The following is a 9500-nucleotide window of genomic DNA, read 5'->3' as shown; positions in this document are numbered from 1 at the left end:
TAGAGGGAATACAATTTCCTTCAATTCTGAAGCCTGTGTTGTCACCAGTAAGAAAGACAACAAAGTGGTTCTAACTGGAGTTAGAAAAGGAAATGTGTACTTAGCTGACTTCAACTCTACTGATGCAGAATCTATTACTTGTCTCTTCAGCAAAGCAAGTCCAGTTGAAAGTTGGCTATGGCATAAGAAGCTATCTCATTTGAATTTCAAGACAATGAATGATCTAGTCAAAAAGGACTTAGTTAGAGGAATTCCTCTTGTTGAATTCTCAAGGGATGGTTTGTGTGATGCTTGTCAGAAAGGCAAACAAAGGAAAGCATCATTCAAAAAGAAGCTTGAAACAACAATTGATGAACCATTACAGCTGCTACATATGGATTTGTTTGGACCAGTCAATGTATTGTCAATTGCAAGAAAAAGATATTGCTTAGTGATTGTAGATGATTTCTCAAAGTTTTCATGGGTCTATTTTCTTGGATCAAAGGATGAAGCAAGTGAAATCATTATCAATCACATCAGGCAAGTCAATAATCATCCTGACTTGAAGGTTAGGAATATCAGGAGTGACAATGGAACTGAGTTCAAGAATTTGACAATGAGGCTGTTCTGTGAAGAAAATGGAATCATGCATGAGTTCTCAGCTCCAAGAACACCTCAGCAAAATGGGGTAGTTGAAAGAAAGAACAGATCTTTAATTGAGGCTGCTAGAACAATGCTTGAAGAATCAAAGTTACCAACATATTTCTGGGCTGAAGCTGTTAATTGTGCCTGCTACACTCAGAATATTTCTTTGATCAATCAAGCTAAAGGCATGACTCCTTATCAGTTGTTCAAGAGAAGAAAACCAACTCTAAACTTTCTTCATGTCTTTGGATGTAAATGCTTTATACTGAGAAATCAATCTGACCATAAAGGGAAGTTTGATGCAAAGGCTGATGAAGGGATATTTGTTGGTTACTCAGCTGGAAAATCTTATAGGGTATACAATCTAAGAACCAACATTGTTATGGAATCTGTGCATGTTGTGTTTGATGATAAAAAGATTGATGGACTAACAGATGAGGGACACCATGAGAGACTCAAATTTGACAACATTGAGATATATTGTGATGATAGTGAAGAGGAGACTGATGGAGATGACACTTCAAAAGGGATTCAAAACATGCCCTTGGATAATGCACAAAATTCTGCATCCGTTGATAGAGGCAATGCAGTATCCGTTGAAAGACATAATGCATCATCCGTTGAAGTACAAAATGAAGCATCCGTTGATCATAGTTCATCAACGGATAATCGATTTACATCATTAGTTGATAGAACTCCAAGTTCCCTGCAAAGGACCAACAACTCAGGGGGAGTTTCAACTAATCAACACTCTGTCTCACATCATGACAATACTGAGGCCACCTCATCTAGAGTATATCTTCCACCTCAAAGGAAATGGACCAAGAATCATCCCTTTGAACTGATCATTGGTGATGCATCATCTAAAGTGCAAACAAGAAAAGCTACTCAAGATGAATGTCTGTATAGTAGTTTTCTATCTCAGGAGGAACCTAAGAAAGTGGAAGAAGCTTTATTGGATCCAGATTGGATATTAGCTATGCAGGAAGAGCTGAACTAATTTGAGAGAAACAAAGTTTGGAAGCTGGTACCCAAACCAAAGAACAAGAGTCCTATTGACACAAAATGGGTATTCAGAAACAAGATGGATGAAAATGGCATTGTCATAAGGAATAAAGCCAGATTGGTTGCTAAAGGCTATTCTCAACAAGAGGGAATAGATTTTGATGAGACATATGCTCCTGTTGCAAGACTTGAAGCCATCAGAATTTTTCTAGCCTATGCAGCCCATGCCAATTTCAAAGCTATCAAATGGATGTCAAGAGTGCATTTCTAAATGGGAAATTGGAGGAAGAAGTTTATGTAAGTCAACCTCTAGGGTTTGAAGATTCAAATTTTCCAGACTATGTGTATTATCTGTTGAAAGCACTCTATGGACTGAAGCAAGCACCTAGAGCCTGGTATGAAACCTTATCAAAATTCCTTTTGGAGAATCACTTCACTAGAGGTACTGTTGATAAAACTCTCTTCTTTAGGAATGTTAATGGCTCTAGTATACTTGTTTAAATTTATGTAGATGACATAATATTTGGATCTACAGATGATAAGCTTTGTAAAAAGTTTGCTAAGCTAATGCAAAGTAATTATGAAATGAGCCTGATGGGAGAACTAACCTATTTTCTTGGTTTACAAGTTAAACAAGTTAGTGATGGAATTTTCATTAGTCAAACTAAATATATTTATGATCTTTTAAAGAAGTTTGACTTAATAGAATGTTCATCTGCAAAAACTCCCATGGCCACTGCCACCAAACTTGAATTAAATAAGACTGAAAGGTCTGTGGACATTACAAGTTATAGAGGCATGGTTGGTTCACTTTTATATTTAACTGCCAGTAGACCAGATATAATGTTTTCTACATATCTCTGTGCTAGATTTCAAGCTGACCCTAAAGAATCTCACTTAGTAGCTATTAAAAGAATTTTCAGATATCTCAAGGGGACTCCAAATCTAGGAATTTGGTACCCTAGAGAGTCTGGTTTTGATCTAATTGGCTACTCAGATGCAGACTATGCAGGTTGCAAAATAGACAGGAAAAGTACAACAGGCTCCTGCCAATTCCTGGGAAACAAGCTTGTATCATGGTTTAGCAAAAAGCAAAATTCAGTCTCTACTTCTACAGCTGAGGCTGAATACATTGTTGCTGGAAGTTGCTGCTCTCAAGTGTTATGGATGAGGAATCAACTCCTTGATTATGGACTACATGTTGATAGAATTCCTATTTTTTGTGACAACACAAGTGCCATAGCCATAACAGAGAATCCTGTGCAGCACTCAAGGACCAAGCACATTGATATCAAGTACCACTTCATTAGGGAACATGTGATGAAAGGTACAGTGGAACTTCATTTTGTTCTAAGTGAACAACAAATTGCAGACATATTTACCAAGCCACTTGATGAATCAACATTCACAAGATTGGTAAGTGAGCTAGGTATGCTTAATTACTCTTAAAATTCATGTCCTTATTGCAATTTGAATTGAAGCCTGAAATGTATTAGCTACAAGAACAAATTTGATTTTTAACATAGATTATTCCATCAACGGATATTCCCTATCCGTTGAAAGTCAAAATTGTTCTGTCAACGGATGTTCATTATCCGTTGAAAGTCATATACATTTCTGGAATTTTTATCCGTCAACGGATAAAACTGAAGTGCTCTTCAACGGATGACAGTTTACCTTATCCGTTGAAATATCACATCAGTCGATTCAAGTGTTTCACAGCCGTTGATTCTATTGTCTTAACCGTTGATACTCATACATACAGCTGTATGTATTTGTTTTAAAAGGTAGTTTTCAGAATACTTACAGTTTATTCTTAAACGGCTGAAATTCACTTACACATATTTATTGTTTAATCTCTTATTTATGTTTTTTTTGAGAAAGTATATAAGCCCTTCTGATTTTTCATTTTTACTTTACGCTTTCTTGAAATTTCAAAGCTTTTACCATTTTCTCTCTGCAAAACCTTCAAGTTATTCTCTGCAATTTCTACTCACAACAATGGCACCAGTAGTAAAGATTATGTCTCAATCTGGGTTCATCTATGAGAAGAATAATTTCATAGCTTTGGTAGAAAAGAATGAAGCCCACTCAGATTATCACAAAATGATGGACTTCATCAAAAACTGTAAACTTAGCTATGCAATGCTGGAAGCCCCAACGATTTACTGTGAAGTAGTTGAGGAGATTTGGACATCTGCTGAGTTCAACTCCATAGATATGACTATCTCCTTCACTCTCAAAGGTAAAAATCAGTGTGTTAACTGTGATGACTTACTAGCATGTTTTAAATTACTTGAGAACAATGCCATGACACCACACACTGATAATGATGTATCCAGCATGCTAGATTCCATAGGTTATTCTCTTAACTCTGCTAGTTTAGGGAGTATTAGAAGAAAAGGCCTTAGGAAAGAATGGAGTTTTCTTGGGGATGCCTTTATCAAGGTTTTCTCTGGGAAAATTAGCAATTTTGATGCCATAACTTCATCTCTTGTTAATATGCTCTATATGCTTGTTTCTGATAGGTATTTTAATTTTAGCAACTATATTATGCTAGAATTGGGTACTAGATTAGGTAACAAAGCTAATAGACCTAATAACATCTATTATGCTAGATTCTTTATGTTATTGGCTAACCATGTTGCTGAAGGTTTGGTCATTACGAATGAGAATAATAAACTCAAGTGCTGGGCACAAGAGAAAAGAGTTCTTGCAGATTTATTGAGAATGGATCTCAACAGCAGTGTGCCATTGGTATATTTACCAATCATGAATGCACCACAGGTAGGTGAGGTAATTGCTTCTACAACTCCTTTATCTTCTAGTGTGGCCATGGAATCTGTGACAATGCCCCAACAGATTCCTACCAAGGTCACCAAAACTAAACTTTCAAAATCAAAGACAAAGAAAACCACCTCTGTTGTTTCTCAAAAGACAACAGTTGTAACACCTGCCATTAACCCTGAGGGGAGTGAACAGGGTGTGAGTGGTGAGGGGAGGGGTGAACATCAAAGAAACCCCCAGGATAAGGAAGGAGAGAAAAGTGCTTCCCAAGCTAGCCAAGCCACAGTTTCTCAAAAAGCTGTGGTGGTTGAAAAGGTTACTAGCATATCCCTAGCTGCATCCTCCCAAAAGGATATAACTATTGAAAATAGTTCCCAACCAGGAACACACAAACGAGGGAGGGACACTAAATCCAAACACTCACCAACAAAAGCCTTTATTAGAAGAAAGAGAGCTAGAACTCAATCTTCTACACAGGGTGCACACACTGCACAGATACATCCATCGGTATCTATGCCTTCTCAAACTCAGTTTGATGTGGCTCCAACAAATGTGGAGTCACAGCCCCATTCTCTCACAATTAACACACATCAATCACCATACACTTCCTCACCATCTCTAGATGTGGATATGTTATTCCCATCAATTCCTGATTCTCCCTCTTTACAACTCAGGGAGGAGCCCCACTCAAATACATGTGATCATCATCTTTTAGATGATTTGTTGGATCACCCGCAAATTCTTTCAGATGTAATTGAAGGATCTGTGTCACCAAAACTCATATCAATCTACACAGATTCAACAGTTATATCACTTTCAATTTCTACTTCTTTTCCTTCTTCAACGGATATCACTCATCCGTTGACAAGTGGTTGTTCTTCAACGGATAAGCTTGACAGCAGTTATCTGTTGATACCATCAGTTTCACCTTCAACGGCTATTCCTCATCCGTTGATAGTCTCTACACACACAACTGAAACAATTCCAAGTGTAGAAGACTTGATTACTGTACAATCACTTCTAGGACTGAGGGAAGGGAGTGACAATTTGAGTGAGAGGCTGGGTTGCTCCCAGGCAAAAGGAGAGATTGAGAGCTCAAATATGCATGCTATTTCTTCCAGCATGGCAAAAGTAAGTGAGAGGAGTACCACCTTAGTAGGTGAAGGTGAGGGAGTGAGTTGTGTGAGCCAGGGGGAGCCCCTGATGCAAGAACATAGAGAAAATGAGAGAAAGGCAGGTACAGCAGATATAAGGATGGATCCAGCCATTGCTAGTGAGTCAATGATTGTGAATGATGCTGAAAAGGAAAGACAATTTCAGCAACATTACAAAGCTGTAATTGATAACATTTCCTTGGATGCTGACACTTTTACTCATCCTGTTTCAGCCTATCAAGTATTGGCTGCACAGGGCAATGTGGAGGCAGAAAAGGCACTACATCTAGTACATACAACAGCATCTCTTCAAAGGGACAAAACTGCTATTAACAAGATGCCTTCAACAGCTGGTGAGTCATTTGAAGAATTTGGAGTAAATTCTGATGATGATGACTTTGTTTCTTCTGATGGAAGCATGAACTTAGGGGGAGATGAAGGCCCTAGTTCTATTCCAAATCTACCTGAATGGGCCTTCACAAAGGAGTCTACAACAGGGCAATTCAATGTCTCCTTAGTCAAACAAATCAGTACTATCAAACAGGCCATTCAGAAAACTTCTCATGATGGTACAAAGGCTATCCTTACAGCTCACTTGGACTCACTGCATCTCATGAAGTTGCAGCAAGTAAGACAGAATCTGAGTGTGGATGAACTCAGAAAGGATATTGCTGACTTGAAATCCTACAATTCTGAAAAATTGGATTCAGTCATGCCCTTTGGTACAATGCAGGACATTTTGTTGAGATTGAAAAAGGAATCACATACTGAAAAGAGGCTGGCCAAATTGGAAGACAGAGTTCAAGTTATTGAAGATTCTGTGGCCACCATTCTTCACAACCAACAATCTCAAACAAATCTACTTATGCAGCTGGCAAAAGCACAGGGCTTGACCCCTCTCCTTGATGATAACAAAAAGGGGGAGAGTAAAAGGGAAGGGGAAGGAGAGCCATCTACAAAAATCCAAATATCTAAAGTGCTAGTTCCTGCCATCACTACTTCTCCAATCATTCAAATCAAAGGAAAGCCTGATGGAATTGATTTAATCCAGCTAGCAGCAGCTGAAATTCAAGTGAAAGAGCAAAGGAGGAGAATTGATGAAAGGATGCAATAGCTGTTTGGCTCAACACAAGATAAATCAATATCTGTGAAACATAGCACAAAGGTTGAACCAATCAATATGGAGCACAAGCCAGAAAGGAGAAATAAGGTTGGAGAGACTTCTTTCAAGAATCTAAAACCTATGGTTCTCAATCCCAACACCAGATCCAGCAAGGACTCCACAAAGAACCCTCTAGACTTTGCTCAGATGAAAGAAGTGGACTTTCCTCTTCCAAAGCCTGATGAAGACAAAGTTTTGGGTACAAGCATCATAAAACACAAGGAGACCATGGATGAGGCAGTAAGGAGAAACATGGCTATTATCTTTAGAGAGGGAAAGAGCATATGTGTGATGCAAGGATATCCCAAATTCTCAATAGCCAAGAGGGAAGAAACCAAAAGGTTAAAGAAAGAAGCTGAAAAACTCAAGGCTGACAAAAGAGCACAAGCAAAGCTTGAACAAAAGCTAAAGTCAAGTCTAGTTGAAAATAAGAAAGGAATTGAAGTCAGAGGTGAAGACAAGATTGCAAACTTAGATGAGGTTTTTGGGAGTATATTTGGTGAAAGCATGGAGGAAAAAGAGGAATGGCAGAAGGGAAACAGAAGAAAGGCCAAGGCAAATAGAAGGAGTGAAGGCAACACTGAAGAAACTAAATCTCTACCTTCCATACCTGAATCCTTTGTTGTTGATCCCACTATAAACATCCATGGTGAACCAATCATCCCAAAAGAGGAACTTATTGATTGGGACACCATCAATTTGCCTACCTTTTTAACCACTCTTCCACTACCAAAGAAACAGAAAAGAAAATCCAAATCTACACCTCCCCTAAACTCTAAGAAATTCACTCAAAAACATAAACCTAACCCTAAGCCACCCATTTCTAAAGATAATTATGTTCACATCTGTGACATAAAAGAAATTTCAGACATTGAACTCTATCTGGATGAGCTGGAGGATGTAAGGGGAATTGCTGCTTACAGACAGCTAACAGAGAGATTGGTGTTCAGATACAAAGGAGCTGGGGAAAGAACATGGCCTCTCTACAGGATTCTGAATGAAGGCTACTCTACCTTGATCAGAGTCTTTTCAGCCATACAAAAGGATTCTGGCTTTACCAGGACTGCCAAGACTGAAATTCTCAACAAGATTGCCAACATAAGGAAAACCTGGAGGGAGCCCAATGCTTTGCCCAGAACCTTACTCATTCAAGAAAGGGGAACTACAATTCACAAATCACCTCATTGGTTGATGGAATTCAGAGATGATAAAGGAGTCAGAAGATTTTTCAGACTTGAAGACCAACTCAAGATTGCCAGCAATGAAACTCTCAAAGAAATGCAATCTAAGTTGGATATCAGTGATGAAGATGAAGCTGAATTCTTCAGACAACTCCAACTCCAAATTGAGGAAAATGACAAAGGGCTAGGAAAGAAAACCAGGGATCAAAGAAGAAAAAGATGATTTGCTCAGGCTAGTGGAGCACCCTTGGAAATACTGTAAATCTTCAATTACCTTCTAGTACATACACTTTTGCAACACTATTAAATTTCTACTTAGTTTCAGTTCATATATTTGTTAAGTGTTTTGTTATCATCAAGTTAACCTTGAATTTATGTCTACAATTCTTATAGACATAAATAGGGGGAGATTGTTAGGAATATATGTACATTAGTTTGATGATATGTTTAACAAAACACTTAAGTAGAAATCTAGTGTTTGTAGCCTCAACGGATAAGACCACTTTGGTTATCCGTTGATGGTGTAACTTTACTTAGAAATAAGTCTAGTTTTGTAGCACATTTCAGTCTCTGAATTTGAGATATAATTCTTAAATGTTGAGGAAAATTATAAGTCATGTTGACTACTAAAGGATATGCAGATAGGAAGGCCAATTGTAAATATTTCATGCCTTGAAATTTTGTATAAATGAAATGGTGTCAACGGATAACTTAAAGACCTTCAACGGATGAGAAACAAAGCTTCAACGGATGTCTCTAAAGCTTCAACGGATAACATCCTTCAACGGATGAGTGCATCAACGGATAGAGCTTCAACTGCTAACACATCAACGGATAAAGCCATCAACGGATGAAGGCTTCAACGGATGTTCTGTTAAATAGCAGTTGACAAGTGGTAGTTGTACCTACAAACAGAGGCACATGGGTTGACAGAGACAACTGAGATGTGGTAGCCTATTTCAGGAACATCAAAAAAAGCAGCCGTTCTACTCTAGTATAAAGAGGCAATAGTCAACAATGCACTGGAGTAAAATGGAGAAGAAACAAGTGGAGAACTTATTTTATTATTATACTTTTATCTTTGTCTTCACTTGTAAACTTGGTGTTATATAAACCAAGTAGCAGCTAGTAATTAGAAAAGAATTTTTCAGAGCTGTTTAGAAAAATCTTGAGAAAAATTATCTAGTTTGTACTAGGATGCAGCTGTGATCAACTTCTTGAATCACAGATTTTCTGAAATACCATCTCTGGTGGAACAACAAATCCACCAGAAAAGTTTTTAAGGTCTGTTGTGTTCTGTACTTTTGTGCTTGAATATATATCTGTCTGTATTAGCTTAAAGCAATTCACACACTTGTTTATCTTAAACACAAAGCCTTTGAAACTGCTCAAAACTTGAAAAAGTTTTGAGATTTACATTCAACCCCCCTTCTGTAAATCTCATTGTTAGTTCACTAGGAATAACACTAATTCAATCACTTTGCTTACCATTTACTATGCGTAGTTCTATGCAAATTAGAAACTCCTTTCTAATTTCATTCACTCTGGCCAGAGATTCCTGAACTAGCATAAGTGGATCAGCCTTGA

The sequence above is a fragment of the Apium graveolens genome, chromosome 5 (assembly GCF_009905375.1).
Source record: "Apium graveolens cultivar Ventura chromosome 5, ASM990537v1, whole genome shotgun sequence".
Classification (NCBI taxonomy): domain Eukaryota; kingdom Viridiplantae; phylum Streptophyta; class Magnoliopsida; order Apiales; family Apiaceae; genus Apium; species Apium graveolens.
The sequence above is the reverse complement of the archived record's forward strand: the minus strand, read 5'-3'. Positions refer to the sequence as shown.